Source organism: Pyxicephalus adspersus, chromosome 4, assembly GCF_032062135.1.
Source record: "Pyxicephalus adspersus chromosome 4, UCB_Pads_2.0, whole genome shotgun sequence".
Taxonomy (NCBI): Eukaryota; Metazoa; Chordata; class Amphibia; order Anura; family Pyxicephalidae; genus Pyxicephalus; species Pyxicephalus adspersus.
Window position 1 is genome coordinate 144,044,173 of NC_092861.1, and position 18,067 is coordinate 144,062,239.

At 38.9% G+C, this 18,067-nt stretch overlaps 1 protein-coding gene across 1 annotated transcript in view; it reads right to left on the reverse strand.

The window, feature by feature from the left end:
- The window catches only part of ESRRG (estrogen related receptor gamma), a 371,154-nt gene that overhangs the window by 304,811 nt on the left and 48,276 nt on the right, over positions 1-18,067 (reverse strand). Inside the window, exon 2 of the mRNA XM_072409871.1 lies at positions 3,240-3,316. The gene's annotated coding sequence lies outside the window, so the exon portion shown is untranslated. The remainder of the gene's footprint in view (positions 1-3,239; positions 3,317-18,067) is intronic.

The window sequence follows — 18,067 nt, forward strand, 5'->3', positions numbered from 1 at the left end:
CTGGACTATATTGTGAAATGCTGAGAACATTCCACCAGCAATTGAAGCCTATTTCTCAGCTCTAATAGGCATGCCATGCTAAGTAAGGTAAAATCTTTATCATTCGCCTATTTTTGTCCTTTTTTATTCTTCTCATTCTTCTCAAGAAATCTTTGGTTTTTATTGGGGATTTTATATAGCCAAGTTTGTGCCACCCATTTGTCACACCTACCTATCTGCCAAAGATATGTAAAAAATCCTCCAAGTCATTGCAATCAGGTATTTCTAGTCTAGGGTTCTATTAAAACTGCAACATGCAAAGGAGTACTTTCAACCTGGTACTGGAAATTTGGTGAAAGTCCTTCTCTGTTCCTATATGACTGTGACCCTCAGTACAAAGCCAGCTCCAAAGACAGGCTGTGATTATTTTGGTGTGAAGAAACTCAAATGATCTGAACAATCTCCAACCTGAACCCTACTGAAACCCATTGGGATGAATGGGAACACCCATTGTGAGATGTTTTTTTTCATCCAACATGACTACCTGACCTGGGAAACAGGCACAAATTCCTGCATCCCCAATCCTGGAAGGGTTGATAGCCACAAGAGGGGTGGAAAGATTATGATAATTATCATTTATGGTTTTAGCATCAATCAACAGGTTCATGTAGATGTGATGGTTAGCTATCCACAAACACTGGATCATTTATCATATATTTATATAGAAACATTTTTATTTTGTAGTAACCCAGTCGGCTATTAGTTTATAACAACAGCAAACATTATTTTAATACAATGCCGGTTAGGAAATAATAATTTGTAAGTTTATCTTGGTATTATAACAAATTGGATGGATATGAAGAGCCTGAATACCTCGCCTATTGTCTCTATGTTGGACAATTTTATACCGTTCACTACTTAATCAAATAATCCAATGGCCCTATTACCAGTTCACTTGTAAAGCCAAAGTTTCCTGTACGGCAAGCTAAAACGCAATGTACAGAAACTCTTGACTGTCTGTGTTGGGATCTAAGTGCAGTATTAATCCCTGAGTATTTTAAGTGGAGCAATTTGATATTTGGATCCTCGTACAGCAATTTGCCTCACTTCAAGCCTCTCTGTTTCCACATTTCATCATATGCTGGTGAAAGAGAAGCACCTAGAGCCAAATGCGGAGATGTGTGTCAGTCACTGATAATCATTCTTGCCAGTGAAAGAAATTTTGGCTACTCAGAAGGAGCCCTTCTGAAAGACGTGGCACCCAATCCTGAGGAAATGTAATGGAAATTATAAATTTAAGGAGGCCTGTTATGTGACCCTTTGCTTCTGTAGACCCACAACCCTTCTAGCTTACAGAATCCAGATCTTCTAACTGACTGTTAAAAAAAAAGTGTTATGTTGTATATATATTCTAAGAAATATACCAGCATTTCACTCCAGACATATGAGCTGGCATGCCCCTAGCAAAACAACCTAGACCATGTGGTCAACTACTATAGTTTAACTCCAGGGAAATAGCTAAATACATATAAGGGAGCTGTTTTGTATGCAGGGCAGGGGACTTGTCTATTTATGCGGCGGTTTAGTAACACTTACAGGTCTTGTCCCTCCCCCAGCCTGTGATTGGACAGGGAATTCAGGAGACTCAACAGATTTATATATTCTCTGTCTCCCTGTTCTCCCTGTTCTCTTGTTTATTATAACATATTTGTGTTGCTTTTCATTTCCCCAATCTGAGTTTTGCTTTACAGGGCATTGGAAGACGCTAATGAGTAAAAATCATTTACTTAAGCTGATTCCCAAAAAGTTTTTTATGAAAAACAACAGCGTATATATGTAAGGTACACACACATTTGCACATACATTTTTGGAAACCTCACATCACCCTGCCTCAGTACTAATCCTAAAAGCTGTGATACAAGAAGATCACCAAGATATTATCCAGAGATCAATCTCAGTGTCAGTAAACTAAAGAATGAGAATGAGTGCTGTACATTTGTATTTCTATGGAGTGGGGGCAAACTGGAGGTACCCTGCTGCGTCCTCCTTTATAGGTTATTACAGCTGCCCTTCCTGCTCAATCGTCCAGTGATCTGCCATGGTAAGGGGTGTAGTGCGCCAGGCATGGTTGGGAACGCCGTGCCCTCACTTTCTTCGGGAATGGGCAATCTTGCCCACTCTTATTTTAAATTCTTTGGTGGTCCGCCCCCCCCCCCCCCCCGTGGGGTTCAGAGAAGCACCCAGCTGGGGGGCACACTGGCCTGAGCTCTGAACACAACCCGCCCACGCTCCCATCGCAGGCTCAGACAGGGGAGTGGGTGGGTTCTGGTAGTTTCTTCCCCTTTGAGTGACACATAGGCAGAGGTGTAGTGGGGGGTGGGAACGTTTACTGTGCCCCCCTGTTTTTACAACTACACCCCTGGCCATGGTAGATTGCTAAATGACATTGGGGGAATGCTGTAGACTTTCCAACATTGATGATCATGATCGTTTGTGTTGAGTAACATCGATCTGGCGTGTGTACTTTAGTCTGGAGGAGTGGATGTTCTCATACAGGCTGTATTTGCATGTAGACAAACCTTGGGTAAATCCATACAGAATGCTGAGCCTCCACAATTGTAAAAACTCCAATCCACAAGGTAGGCCATGAACAGACAAGTTGGGGAGGAAAGGGCTACAAAATGCTGAACATCCCCCCGCCAGGGAATGAAACTTTCTGACTTGCTGCACCTTCCAATGCACAATGTGAGAAGCTTACAGTGTACAGTGAAATAAGACTAATCAATTTCTGTCCTAGAGAGGTACAACTGTGCAAGACTGAAGGGAAGGCTGGAGGGCAGATTTATTGATGTAAAAGTTTTAAGTTTGCTCCAGCATCTGTTGTCGTGCTGTACTGGTCTTTCCACAAATCCTTAAAATTAAATTCCTATGACATTTTTAGGTCAAAACTGTACAATATCATAGGAATATTAATATATGGGGAGGAGGTGAAAGAAACCTATTTTTATTGTGGCTGCATAACACAACCCCCTCCTATTGTGTGATACTTCCCCCTCCTCTTAGATTGTAAGCTCTTCGGGGCAAGGTCCTCTCCTCCTCCTGTGACACTGTATCTGTCTGTCATTTGCAACCCTTATTTAATGTACAGCGCTGCGTAATATGTTGGCGCTATATAAATCCTGTACAATATTAAACATCTCTACCGTTTACAGGAAGGACCTTCAAACTAAACCAAACCTGAGGAAGAGAAAGGTACTAACCAGTTCTTGATTCTTCTTTTTTTTCGGCTCTTGAAATTATTTTCTGTTACAGAAGTTTTTCACGTAGCTGATAATCACTGTATGAAGAAATAAAGGTGAGGGTTAAAAATAAAAGAAGCTCTTACTGTATAAAAATTTAAATTGCAGACATTGATATCTCTCCAATCTAATGTAAGTAGCAGAATCATGGTATAATGATGGAGAATATAATATTGGAAATTCACATGTCTTATGAACTGTAATTAAATCCAATATATAAATCAAATGTGCGAATGTTAAAAGTGCTATGTACTGTTTTATATCATATACACAATGTATAATTGCAAGTTAATAAACCAACATCTCTAAATATATGTTAGGGAAACCTCAACCTGGAAATTCAAGCTAGGTGCCTGAGTAAAAGTGTCCAGCCTGGAAAGTGGATGGGAATGGGATGCTTCTGCATCCCTGATACTCAACTGTTACTATAGGAAGGTGAAATGTAGACAATGGACCTTATTTATTAAAGCTTCCAAGGCAGGAGAGATACACATTCATCAGTGAAGCTGGGTGATCCATCAAACCTGGAATGGATTTCTTAAAAATAATTTGCTATCTGTTAGCAAATGTTTTCAGATCTGGACCAGATCCATTCCAGGTTTTCTGGATCACCCAGCTTCACTGATGAAAATTTATCCTCTCCAGAGCTTTATTAAATCAGGCCAAATGAGTCAGTATTTACTGTCTGTTAAAAAAAAAAACATAGTCAGTGTCCAGAGAACAGAAACCTAAAATGGGATTATAAGTGCATAATTTGTAATCACTGTTACCAATTGGAACCAATTCAGGACACCCGGAGACAAAAACTAAATTCCTGCAGCACTCATTTAATAAGTAAATGCTTTCCAGTTCAGAGTCATATGATAAGAGGCTACAGGCCTACCAGGTTGCACTAGATAAAGTTGCATTAAAATAAAACATGGTGATCGAACTATGAAAGTCCTTGTTCAGAAGCTTGTTGCAATAAGGGAAAAACATTTTGTCCCCGTCTTTTATGTGTTCCTCTGGGTCAGTGTTTCTTACCCTTTTTTTTACTATGAAGGAACCCTTGAAAATAGTGTCAGGTCTTCATGGAACCCCTTCTATAATTACTATATCCACAGCTCATAGTACCTTAGTGTTGTGGCCTCTTCCATTACTGGCCATTGGGAAGATCACCACTCACCACTGGTTGAGATATCCCAAAAGATCATTGGTATCTATTAAATTGACCTAAGAGTCACAAATTGCTCAAGGGACCTCTATCATCCTAAAGGAACCCTGGTTGAGAAACACTGATCTAAGTTGTCAACCTGTAACATGTAACATGGAAAATACAAGCAACAATGCCAACACACATTATGGATGGCTCACCGTTGTCGCCCTTTTTCAGGACACTCACCCTAAAAAATGCCATTCAGCCATTGCTAGTGTGCATATGGGCAGAAAGTGGCTGCAGGTGGGCTGTGCAAGATCAGCAGCACTGAGATGTAATAGGGAATGGACAAATGATAAATCATTTTACTTAATATAACAGTATTTTCTTTTTAATAATATTCCTTTAGCAAAACATATCCAAATATAATTTATCACTTAGGATCTAATGTATATTAAGATGAGTGCTGACCGACAATTCATTTTTGTGAAACCTTTATTTCCATGTATTGGTCTAGTAACACAGAGGCCTGCCTGTTCCTCTGTTGCTCATCCACTTTCATAGAAGAGCTTTGAATCTGCAGAGCTTTGAATTTGCATTTCTGTGGCAGTGCTCTCACAATCATATGGTTTAGCCTGAAAGCACTGGGGTAGCAGACTGCCTAAGGGAGGTGAGGGCCCCTTTGGCATATGCCTGTGGGCTAGGACAGATGGACAGGAAAAAAAAGGTTTAAACGTCTAGAAAAAAGGCCAGAAAAGTATAGAGAAATAATGATTCCTAGCTGCAAGCTTTCAGAGCTAAAAAAAATTATTTCTGGAAGTTGATATTATCACCTGAAACATAGTGTGCATGTCATATTACTAAGTATAATTGACATTAAGTTCTTAAAGTATACGTATTGAATAAAACATAAATGTTTTCACCCAAGAGCCACCCAACTTGTAACCAAAAATTTAATGTATGAATCATGAATAAAAGATTTGCTAAATCCAATAATAAAAATGTGTAAATTTTTTGGAAAACATTGATACCTGACCTCTATGGAGTAAGGAATGGTTAAACCTCATGTTGGGTTTGCTTACCTAGTCGAAGATTTTCTTTTACTTCTTGTCCAAGAGATGCAAGAAATGATCTTTACAAGGTGGGGGGAAGTACTCAAGTATCCATGGGAAGATTAACTCTCACATGTGACTCTCACATGGCGAGACTGTAACATTTTGACACTCCTAATTTTTTCCAGATAACAATGTGGAGTTGAATAAATAAATAAATAAATAAATATCCCTAGCAAGGACAAAGATGGCAATGACATTTTGAAAAGTTATCATCCCGACATGACTTTGGCTATAACCTCACCCAATCACTACTGTCATGAGTTATTTCAGCAGGCGAATGCTGCCCACTGTGAGTCTTGCCAACATCAGCAATAATTAGGATATTCAGTGAATGGTCATGGGTCAAATGCCAATAATTACCCAAACAATAAATCTACTCTATAGCCTTCATCGATGGTTAAGGCTAGTTTCCCCATCCTACCTCTCAGTTGGCCCTAGGATTTGAATATGTAAGGAATAGCCTTTAGATTGGCAAGTGACCGGAGAGCCTACCAGGGCTAATGGGTCCACAATGACTAGAAGGGCTATAACGTCAGTCCAAATTATACAGGTCAGAGGCTAGAACTAAGGTCATACATAAAATAGTGATAAGCCAGGTCCAGTATCCAAAAGAAAGTGAATACACAAGGTTAGTGGACAGGCAGAGATCAGTTTAGGCAGAAACCATATGGAAGATCAGGTGAAGCAAAGGTCAGCAACTGGGATTGGACAAAGTAACAAATACATAGATGGATAGGACTGGCCACTATCACTGGCAGGGAGCATTTGGTGCAAGCTTCTGGAGTTTGGCAGATATTTCAGTGTGCCTGTTAAGTAAAGTTGGCTGACACCTATACCTCCCATTGATGGAACATTGCTGGAAGCAGCAGCAAAGAAGAGAAAGCTACTTGCTCGAGCACAACAAGTACTAGCAAAGCAGAAAAATTAGGGAGAGGACTGACCCCTTAGCTAGCATGTACCCACTGAGACCAATGTGTAAAACAGCGCTGAAGAGGACTATTGAGGGCCCACTAGGAGGCCTGAGAAGGCATAGCAGCTGCTGAAGGCTTGCCAACTGCCCATTGCAGGATGTCATCATGGGATCCTACAGAGGGGTAAGTACTGGCACACAGCTGCTAATATTTCCATTGGCTGGTGGTCCATTGGCTGCACAACTCTTGATAACGTAGAACGAGCTCCAATTTTTACTCCACTGTACATGTACGGAGTAACGTCATCAGTGGCCTCCCCAAGGGCAGAGATGAGGAACATGAAGTTTTTAACACTGGAGGACAGCAAAACAAAAGGTAAGTCTGCCATATTGTTTTTTTGTTTAAAAAGGCTGTGTCCATTATGGCAAGACCTGCCAATGTTTCCTCTGAAAAAGAAAAGCATTAAAGTTTAAAATAATTTTCAGTTTAAAGCCCAACTTCAGGCAAAAGAAAAACCCTGCAGTGGCACCTCCATTAATTGTTTTTTTTATCTCCATCGGGATAGGAGCCACAATACTACTTAAACTATTCCTTGCTACTACAGGTTTCCTCCTTGCTTTGCATTCATGGATGTTTTTTTTCTATACATACACACCAGGAATGGCTGCAGATTCTGCCCACATGCTGAAACGTCATACAGCGGAAAGGAGTTCTGGCTACCAAGATAGTGAGGAATAAAGTGTTATTGCTGGCAATTGTTTATAATAATTGGTGCTTTAGCAAACCAAATGTCAGTCGGCCTTTAGTTCTACTTTAGGTATTGCTGTATTTATCAAAGAGCGCAGTTTGGTCATTTGACCACATGACTTTTACTCCTCAAATACTTTCCATTCACGGACTGTAAATCAGAAACCGTGACCAATCCCAATCCTGGGGAGTGCACTGCACGGACAAGCTACTTATTTTGTCTGAACAGGTGCTGGCCCCTATAGACAGGAGCCCGTGATTGGGAGTGACAGTTTTCCCGAGTGCAGAGAATCTGCAGCCGCACTTGTATGTGTCAAAACAGTTCTAAAGAATGTCTCACTTATATAGAAGAGTGGAAGGGGCTTGCCATTTTGGATGAGGTCAAAGGCCAGCCTACAGACAGCTGTTTGATGATAGATGAGCTCTGTAATATACATGAGATATCTCTATCATGGGTCTACTGGTATTACGGTAGCTGTATTCAGACTCCAACAAGTACCTGTTTAACAGTTAAAAAGTTTTCCTAATATAATTTTTTAGATAAACATGTAAAATAGATCAGCTTAATATAAATATTTAAATTCCTGATTTTCTAAGCACAGCTTGTATGATATGTGCACCATAGGGGATTCCGGTCAAGAAATTGTGGACATCTCAACCTCCAACATCTTCTATAACAGCCTTCACTCTTCTGCCAAGACTCCCAACAAGTTTTTGGAGTGTGTAGATGGAAATTTGGACTTTGTCAGTGGGCCCATTCAGCCAAGATAGAATTTATTAGGTCAGGTGCTGATTTTAGATGAGAAGGTCTGGCTCATAGTTCATCTAGGAGGGGATCAGTAGGGTTGTAGTCAGGGCTATGTGCAGGCTACTCAAGGTCCTCTACAACAAAATCATTAACTCTTGTATTTATGGGTCCGGCCTTATACATAGTGGTACAGCCATGCTGGGACAGAATAAACTCTATGCCATTGTTGCGTTGAAAGAGCACAACTGTCTCTCTTTTGTAGGATCAACTATACCCATCACTGGAGACTTTGGTGTGATGGTTTTTAGTCCATAAACATCTGGTTAAATATTAGTGGAGGGAGACCCTTTTGCTTATAAAATACTTATAGTTCTGCTTGTTGTTTTGCAGTTCTGCACAATGGTTGTGCTCTACCACTAGCATATTTGTAAAGAAATGGCGATCTAATAACAGAATAACACAGCCTTGTCTTTCTTTAATTATTATTTGCTTCTTTTATAACACAAATTTTTAAATGGGCGATTTAATTATTTGTGATGACAATCAGTATTCTGAACCCTTATACTGTAATTACTAAAACATGGTGATCGGATGAGCCAACTATTGATCTGATCACCATATTTGGAAGTAGTGTACATGTCCATTCACTTTCATTGTAACCACATGCTTTTCATTCATTCATAAACTGGTGATCATTTATAAAAGCAATGATTGTGCCAGTAGTTCACCACTTTCATGAACAGGCAAATACAATCGTTTTGTATTTCTGCAGTAATAACATGACCTTTCAAGTGATCATCAGGACTGGCAGCTTTATAAACAAGATCTTATGAGTCAAACAACTCACTGCAAACTATACATTCACTGTGCAGAGTAAGCGCAATGAGAGCTCCCTCTAGTGGTTTGCCTAAACATCTCTATATTTAACACAAGATAAAACATATGGAAAAAAAGCATGTAAGAATGTTAAAATAAAAAGTAATGTTAGTTAATTACCAAAAAAATAACTGCATATATTCATTTAGCAAAAAACTAATTTTTATCTCTTTAAGGGCTCTAGCGTACATGAATGAACCTTTGTGATGCATTTGACAGGTGTTTAACGCAGTTGTCATGTATTGTACCCACAACAGATTTACCATTCATCCACTCTGACTTGTATGGATCAAAATATAGCACAAATAGGTGTGTGTACACTAGCCCAAAAATGTGTACTCCGCTTTTGTTACTAATAATGGTACAAACATGCATTTTGCCCTTGTATGTTTTCAAAGGTCCCGGCTAGGAACAAAAGGCCAGAGCTTTAATGTGCAGGACCACAGGGCAGTTTTTACTGGATTTCCATAGCTAGTAAGAGCAGCCATTGAGTCACTAACCATGGAACTTCAGTCAATATTTTTTAATAATACTGGACCTTGGGAGTGCAGGCTCTTTTGCGATTTATGGAGGTTACATGGTGCCAATGTTTTCCCTCTAATTGATTTAAGCACTAAAAGGATATCATGATTTGAAGTAGGACCAGGGGTGGACATAGGGTGCAAAGTGTACTGCTGCACAAGGGCCCTGGACCTTCCTCTTGTTCATTACAGGGGCCCACTGTTGACTATGTCCAACACTGGGTGGGGCTACTGATTTATTGGGCTAAGAGGAGACACCACAAAGTGTGCAGCTGCACATGGGCCCCTGACCTTCTTTAGTCAACAGAAGCCCCAACATGGGCCCCAAATCAGTTCTTCACAGGGGTACACTGTTGGGTATGTCAGAAACTGAATAGGACTGCTGATTTGATGAGCTAAGCACAAAAACCTCTAGATGCCTGCAATGCATTATTCTTAACCCATTTGACATGACTGTAAAAGTTCTATTTATTAGTTACATTTCATTGCAAATGGGGGTTCAGAACTATTTGTTGATTTGTATAAAGCCTAAAGAATGGATTGAATTTATGCTGAAAGCTTGTATCTTGGATTTCAATAATTTAGCAAATAAGGGGTCACTTAAACTCCCAAACTTTTAGCATTTGCTATAATAAAGGATGTCAAAGAAATCAAAGAAAACATCTTGTAATTAACTATTTGTATTCATTATCTTGCTGTAAATGTTTGTGGCTTTGGAAAGGAAAGAGTTTAACACAATGCTCCCATTCTGCTGCCCTCTCCTGCCCATTGCTATATTTATAGTCCTGCTTTGAGTTGTCACTCTGCAGATTTTGCATTTCACACTACAGAAACACAGATGTCCAGTGAGAGTTACCTGATATTTTTAACTACTGTATACAATGCCATTACCATACCAGCTATGTCATGGTGGAGCAACTACAAAGAAGAGGAGTCAAATACTTCTACAGAGAGATCAACCCAGGAAGAAGCTTTCCACAATTATGTTTTTTATCATTGTCTACAATTTCGGAAACCAACCCGACCAGCTTTGTCCCACTGAAAATTCCAAACCTAGTAAGTAAAGGCTGCTTTCATTTAAACAATCATGTGCCTGGAAAAATTTAGATCTGGAGAAAACTGAAATCCGATAGGTGTGCAATTTCTTTCCTAATAAACACAAAGGTCTTCTATAAATGATAATGGCGAACACCAGCAGGAGCTTTGTGCTTGCTAGGGATTCTGGATGCAGACCACCACTTCACAGTTTAAGCTTCAGAGTTTAACGAGAAGTCATTAGCACTTCTTGTAAGCGGTGCGTTTAACACAACATAAGTGACTGGAGGATAGAAAACCTTTTCCAGCATGTGAAGCCACTTGGAAAAATCTTTCAAGAGGAACTCAAGAGAGCAGAGAGTCTGGAGTCACTACAAGGCTGCTGGTGAATTTCCTGTAGGAGAGGTCTTTAGAGTTTGCCCAAAATGGTGCAGTGATGCCCCTGCAACAGATACAACTATGTCATAGTGGGAACATTACAACCAGCATGATGGCTCCATAATATATTTTTTGATCTACAAGGTTTTGAACTTGTTGAGGGTCAGTGGTGTATTCGTACTCCTGCTTGAAAATTAGATTTCTGCAACTTTTTATGACACAAGTTTTATTTGTGTGTCTTATCCTAAAAATGATTCTATGCAATACATGCATGATTCCTCGTGCTTTATTCCATAGAAAATGCTCTTGTGCTATACAAAACATATGTTGAGCAAGCTTACTAGGGCTCTCAAAAAGGTTTTAGGAAGTAAATGAAGCCTGCCCCTTGAAATCAGGAATTAGAGAAGTAGTTTCCACTGACATATGGAGGGTCAGGAAGAAAATGAAAAGGGGTTAATGGGTCAGATACTATGCAAGGTAAGTATTCTTATCAGAGCAAGGTAGGTATTTTTTTGGGCATCACAGATTTCATAGAAAATATGACACAAGTAGTCTTAAAAAAGTTTTATCAGTGTATTATGGAAAGTATAACAGTATTTTAAATGATAATTACAACATTGTGATTCATTCATGTATCCAAGCAGTAAACAGAATTTACCACAAGGTAAGTAATAGGTAAGTCTCTGATCTTAGGTAAAGCATTCATTAGGTTCATTGTTATGTGAAGTGTCATAAATAAGGTGTATTGTATGGAAGATTTCAGTCCGATTGATTTGAAACCAATACGCGTTTCATTGTATTTGCTTGTATTGGCTTCCTCAGAGGATTGGTGAAACGTATACATGATCCAAGGAGATGGAGCAGAATGGAAGAGTTTTGTCGTCCGGTCAAGGCTTAATTGGAAGTAGGTTTTTGGCTTAGGTAAGTGTTGACATTACTTTGAGGAGATGCTACTATTGTGTATGGTCAAGACTCTTTCCTTGGGTCTGCCGGGCAAGATAAATGGTAATAAGTTAGTAAGAAACAGATTGAGGCCAAAGGGGGTCACACTTTGGGAGTGTACACTTCCCCTTTGTTATTGAAAGATTGTTACAGTGGTCCTGATATACAAAATATCTTTTCCCCATCTCTGTATTATAAGGTATAGAGGTTTTGTAGACCAGCAGAGAAGAACTGAAAACAGAGTTTTCCTTCGAGGAACCTGACCACAGTAAAACACGGCAGGAGCTCCCTCACCACTCTATGCAACTCTTGACATCTACTTTAAGGCTCTGGTCCCAATGTTGTGCTGTGGTTATATATATTGGTTTAGCATGGTGCTAACCATTCTGCAATTTGCAAAGGGACATGCCTGGGAGTACACCCCAATGCACTGGTAGCATGCAACCATGCAATGTGTGCTTTGCCTTTCATGTTGATATGCACAATGCAACAATGTGAACCTAGCTCAAGGTTTTGTATGCTGACAGCGTTTTGATCCAAACTTAATTTGTAATGGAATATCCCTTAAATAATTTCTATGGACCCAGAGCTACATATACACACTATAGTACAACAAAGCTAAGTTGTGCATCACAGACCTATAAATCTATTGAATGTTTTATGGCGGGGTAGGAGGGTTTTGTTGCTGTTGTAATTAAAAAGTACAGTTACCCTTTAAATATGTAACTAGTCGGTGTAAAGAAATAAATCCCATGAATAAAGTACACAGCCCTTTGTGTGCTTATTACCACCATAAAATGTTTTTCATCTACAGTTATGCTGAATTAACAGTTTCCACCTAATTAGCAGAACACACAGTGAATCTTCCATCTTTTTCTTCCTGATGGCTCGGTCGGCCCTTTTTTTTATTTTCCCAAAGACCACAGTGTCTCCCTTCATCTTATCGTTCACATCTAATAGCTCCTTGAGGGTGTGCCCTCACACTTTCTGATACATCTTAATGATAGATCCTCCACATTACCACCTTCAGCCCGGGAGAGGGTTCACATGAAATGTAGCCCTTTTTACTGTGGTAATTGTACGAGGCTAAATAAGGTTGTGAATTTAAAGCAAGCTGGTGCTTTTAGGCCAGAGTGGAAGGCGTCTGTGGGAATAATGTCTTACTAGAAATGGAACGCAATAGGTAAGAGACTTTCCAGATTTACAAAGATGCTTGACTGTTCTCTGAATGCGGTCTCCAAAGCAGGAAAAAAAAGGTTACTGGGCAAAAATATATGGGATTCTCTATAAAATGTTAGAGTGAAATTTCATTCTCTTATTTTGAAATCCTGATGGATACTTTTATTGCAAAAATGGAGATTTTAACAGTTACATATACAGGTTGTATGTATACTAACACGGCAATCAGAAATTAATTTTACTTTTACAATGGAGCCCCGGATGGCAGTATGAACCTGACATGGGTTAACTAGAGTAACTGACACTGTACATGGCTCATTCACTTTCATTGCAGCTGTGCATTCTAATTTTGTTAAATGGTGATCATGGCAAAAGTGGTAATTGGGGTTTTCGGAGAAAAAAAAATTGATCTCCATTATTTCCTAAGGGGATCACCACTATCAACAATGCCTATATATCCTTATAAACTGGTTATTAGATCTTACCACCACTTTATAAATATGGATGATAGTAGTTCTAATACATTCATCAGATAACCATTTATTGATAGGACCAATGGATTTGAAAATTTGTTTAGCTAGCTGCAATGATGATGAAAAGTCTTTTGATGAAAAACAAGAAAAGGTATTTAGGAAATGAATGTCACACATCATCCAACAATCCAATAATTTAAAGCACTAAAAAAACTGTGATTAAGTTATAGAATAATTACACATTCCTTACAAGCAGTGAATAGGCTTTAAAATAGGCCTAACGCTGGTTTAGATCTGTGGGGGAAACTAGAAATTCTGCAGAGCATACCTTCCCAGTCACTTGGTCACTCGCACCACAAGAACTAGCATTCTTTAAGAACTAGAGCTTGTAGAATGATAGCAGTACTGAACTGCTTACTACTTCCCCCCATTCATTCTCTATTGCAGCAGTCACCAACCGGTGGTCCGCAAAAAAATTTTGGCTCTGGCAGGTCATGTTCCCCCTATGGCCACAACTCATCCATTCTCCCATCGCAGGCTCAGGCCAGTGAGTGGGTTGTGTCATCTGGCATCATGACATCACTATGGGGGAAATTTCTTCCCCTTTGAGTGACACACACCATTAGTGGTCCGTAGGTCTGAAAAGTTTGGCGACCACTGCTATATTGGGCTGTTATGGGTAGCATCTGCATCATGTAAGCAGGTCAGGTAAGAAAGTGGAAAATAGATTACAACTAGTTTGAACATAAACTTACTGATACCCACAGTTGCAGCCACTGTGGAGCAATTTATCCCCTAAAATCACAAGAGATGCAATACTATTTTTTTTCTCTTTCCATGCACCTGTTTGGAGTTTTTATTAGAGATTACCATACTGGTAGGCTGGTAAATAACTGCAGGGAGGGCAAACTGAGTGACAGAATGTAGAACTAAGAGGTCTCTTCTATATTAGATAGGACAGCATGCAGATTGTGAAAAAGTGATGTATAAAGGATGACCAAGGAATGTGATATCCTTCCTCTAAGAAGGAGTACTTTCACGGAAAGCCTAAATTAATCAATATCATTATTAGTAAAAAATGCTCCATAATAAAGTTGCAGCAGGAGAGAAGTCTTGGTTGTGAGAGGATGAAAAGGTTATGGCAAAAGTAGATAACTTACAAATCTAGGAGTATGCTTTAAGTATAATTATTATGTGTATATTTATTATATTATCACAATTAATATTATTAATAATAATAATAATAATAATAATAATAATATTAAATGTTATTTATAAAGTAGTTATTTTATGTGATTAAAGCCTGTGGCTGAGATAATGCCTTGTACTGTGTGCGGTGGGATCAAGCAGCCTTTTTATTTAAATAAGCTTCTACTAAGTGCTTGCATTCTTTGTGTTTATATTCACACCACATTGTAACCTAAAATTGCAGGTCTACCAGCAAGTTACACTTTTGGTGGTACTGTAATGCACCAACACTTGTTCCAGGCATTAATGTGTAGGCCATTAACGCACCACATGGACGTGACCGGGTCCTAAAGCTAAACAGCACAGTGCAGGTGAAGGCAGGGAAAAGGTTAAGCAAAATCTCCCCCCAAAGCTGAGGATCAAGCAGACAGACTTGTGTTATACTGAAATGAGTTATGTTGGCGGCTGGTTACGACTCCCCTGAGCTTTGAATGGTAGAAAGAAACCCGTCTATCTCTCAGCCTCAGGTTAATGTATATTATCTTACCTCTTACCTATATATGCGTTAAACAAGACTTCATCCAACATGTCACCAGAACAACTAATTAGCCTCGCGCTTACGCTAATATACTCTTCCTAAAGGTTAGGACACGCAGAAGATTCAGTGGCCAGCCACTGTCAAGGTAGCCCTCTTCAAGGCAGTTACAGTGACGGATTTCATCGTAAATGAGGATCAATGTCCCGTACAACTTTGGAATAGTAATTCCTTAATTCTCATTCTGATCCTGCAGGCAAGATAATATAACTTGATCTGAATTAGCCATGTGATCCTGATGGCACCTCGTTAATGGGCTGTTGGCTTAATTTATGTAATTTTTAAAAATTAAAGAGTCATATTTTAAATCCCCACTTCAGTCCTTCAGAAGGAAAGTACGCTTTGAAAAGTTATAAGGCCTATATAAATCAACTTGGCCAAACTTTCTCTCTTGTTGACTGTACTTTGATATAAAAAGTTTGGCATCATCCGGACTTGCATTTTTTTTTTCTCACTTGCCGGTGGGGAGCTCTGGGAAATGATAGCATACTAGACAGCTTATACACATCACTAGGCATATGCTGTGCAGAACTGAGCAAGGATTAACTCCTGCCCGAGCTGTTAAAGAAAACAAGTTTATTGTGCAGCTCGCGGGTGGCCACCAGGCGTGGTTATGCCGGCGCACGCAGGGAAAGGAGACAATGTCAACTAAAGTGTATAGCTGTGAATTGAGGAGACCGGTAAGACACAATGGAAGGGAGCCCAGGTGCCCTCTTAACCCGCACTGCACACAGTGCTACAAATTCTACTCTACAAGCTGTAGTTAAAACATGCACTGTGTTTATTCCGGCCTAAACCTGAAATTGTTCTGTCTTAATTCTACCTGCATGTAATCTTTTCTGATCCCCATCTGCCCTCATAGGTGCAAAAGAACAACTCCCTCCTCCTGGCCTGAAAATTATCCATAGATTTGTTTGTATTTTTTGTTTGTCTCTATCCCTAATAGCTATTTTTCTATCCATTTGTTAGATTGTTATCTTTAGATGTTTGCTTGCTTTAATAAATACTTCTAATGAAAAAATTATATTAAAAATTTATGCAGAAAGAAAGACACAGGCTATCAGAAAAAATACACTTTGTCGTAATTGTGAGCTCTTATTTTTAAAGGTTTATTTTCACCATAAATTAATAAAGTATTATTAGGTCTTATTAGTCTTGAAACAAAGTTAAGCAATTCCAAGAAAATGTTATCAAACTATCCATCCTTCTATCTATCTATCTATCTATCTATCTATTTTCCATCTATTCCTCCATCCATCCATTCATTTAATTGATTTTAATGTAATACCCAGATTCAGAAAACACATTGGATATCCATATAATGAAGTTGACTGAAGCATTGCTGAAATATATAAACACCCGATATTCTTTGGACTAAACAAAGCTGTGTACAGTCATACCTCAAGAGCTGCGTCGGTATTTATAGAAGAAAAACTGAAATCTGAAAGGCTGCATTCAGCTCTCCTGTTATCTCTTTACGTATTTTCTGTAGTTGAGTCTTCATAAAGACTGCAAGCGATGCAGCAATTGAGAGTCTTTTCAGCTAATAACAATTCATTATTGTAAGTAGTGAGAAGATTCAATCTGCCCCAGTGTGGGGGGAGAGCAGCGCTGATGTATTTCTGTGTTATACCAAGTGCCTGGAAGCTGCCAGATGTTTGCTAGGAGAGAGATGCCTACGTCGTGCCCAAAAACCATAGACAGAGGGCACTACTCTGTATATTATAAAGGGCATTGATCTCCGTAGCAGGCCAAAAAAAAAACTATTTAACTGTTTTTAATGATGATGTGATCACTGCTAAAAACCCAATAGGATTACAAGAACATTTTAAAGAACAAAAGTAATTCTCGAATGAACTTCTAAAAATAGGTTCATATAGATGTGTATTACTGGTAAAAAAAAAAATCCTCAGCACTCAATTAATAAAAAAAAAGCAATGTCAAGTCTACAGGTTAGTTAATTCCAATAACTTTTTTTTGATCAGTTGCAAATTATGTATGTGCAACACTGTGTAATATGTTGGTGCTTTATAAATGTAATTTAATAATTTTTGTAGTATTAATAAAATGGAAGAAAGAAGAGTTTAGGAAGAGACCAATATAGAAGAAGGTAAAGAGACATAGGGCCCACTTATAAAACAGGAAATCCAAATGATTGCTAGCAAAGTGCCAACATTTGTGTAGAAATTACATTACTATTGGCATCACCTTTTTTAAAAAATGGTGATCAGTTGATATGATTGTCATTTTATAAATGAACCCCAGTGTGATGAATGATGACTACTATTTATGGAAAGGCAGAGAACACAAAACGCTTTATTGACTGTGTGCAGCAGATCTTTTCCCCATTACTTATGTACCATTTTTAATTGTATGGAAGCAGGTAGGTTGGTAGCAGATCAGGGCATTGCTTTTTAGTATCAGAGCTACTCCCTTGATGACTGGTAATCTAACTGATTGGGTAATATTAATGTTAGTGGAGGATTATTAATAATTATTAGTGGAGGAAGCAGGGATATCCAGAAATAAACAGAAACAGGAAAGTTCTTGCACTGCAAGCCTTCAGGTACAACTTCTTCTTCAACAAGGAAAACAATGAGCAACAGAGTAGTAAAATCATCAAATCTTACTTGAAATATTCTAAAACTGGCAGTCATAGGTAGCAGTGCCTTACATCTCATACTGAAGATCAGGATTTCCCCAGAGGTTGCTGGGGGTTTCTTGAGCAATGAGCAGTTTGTGGCTTTCAGGTCAGTTTTACTGACACCAATGAACATTTTGGTTATCTTTTTGGTCAGCAATGTGAGAGACATTCTTCCCATTAACCACCAAGGTAATATAGTGTATTCTGTGAATAAAGTATTATAGTAGCAGTTTCTTAACCACCTGGGCGTTTCACTGATGTCTAGATTTCTGTACCAAAAGCGGTACACTGTTTTTCATGAA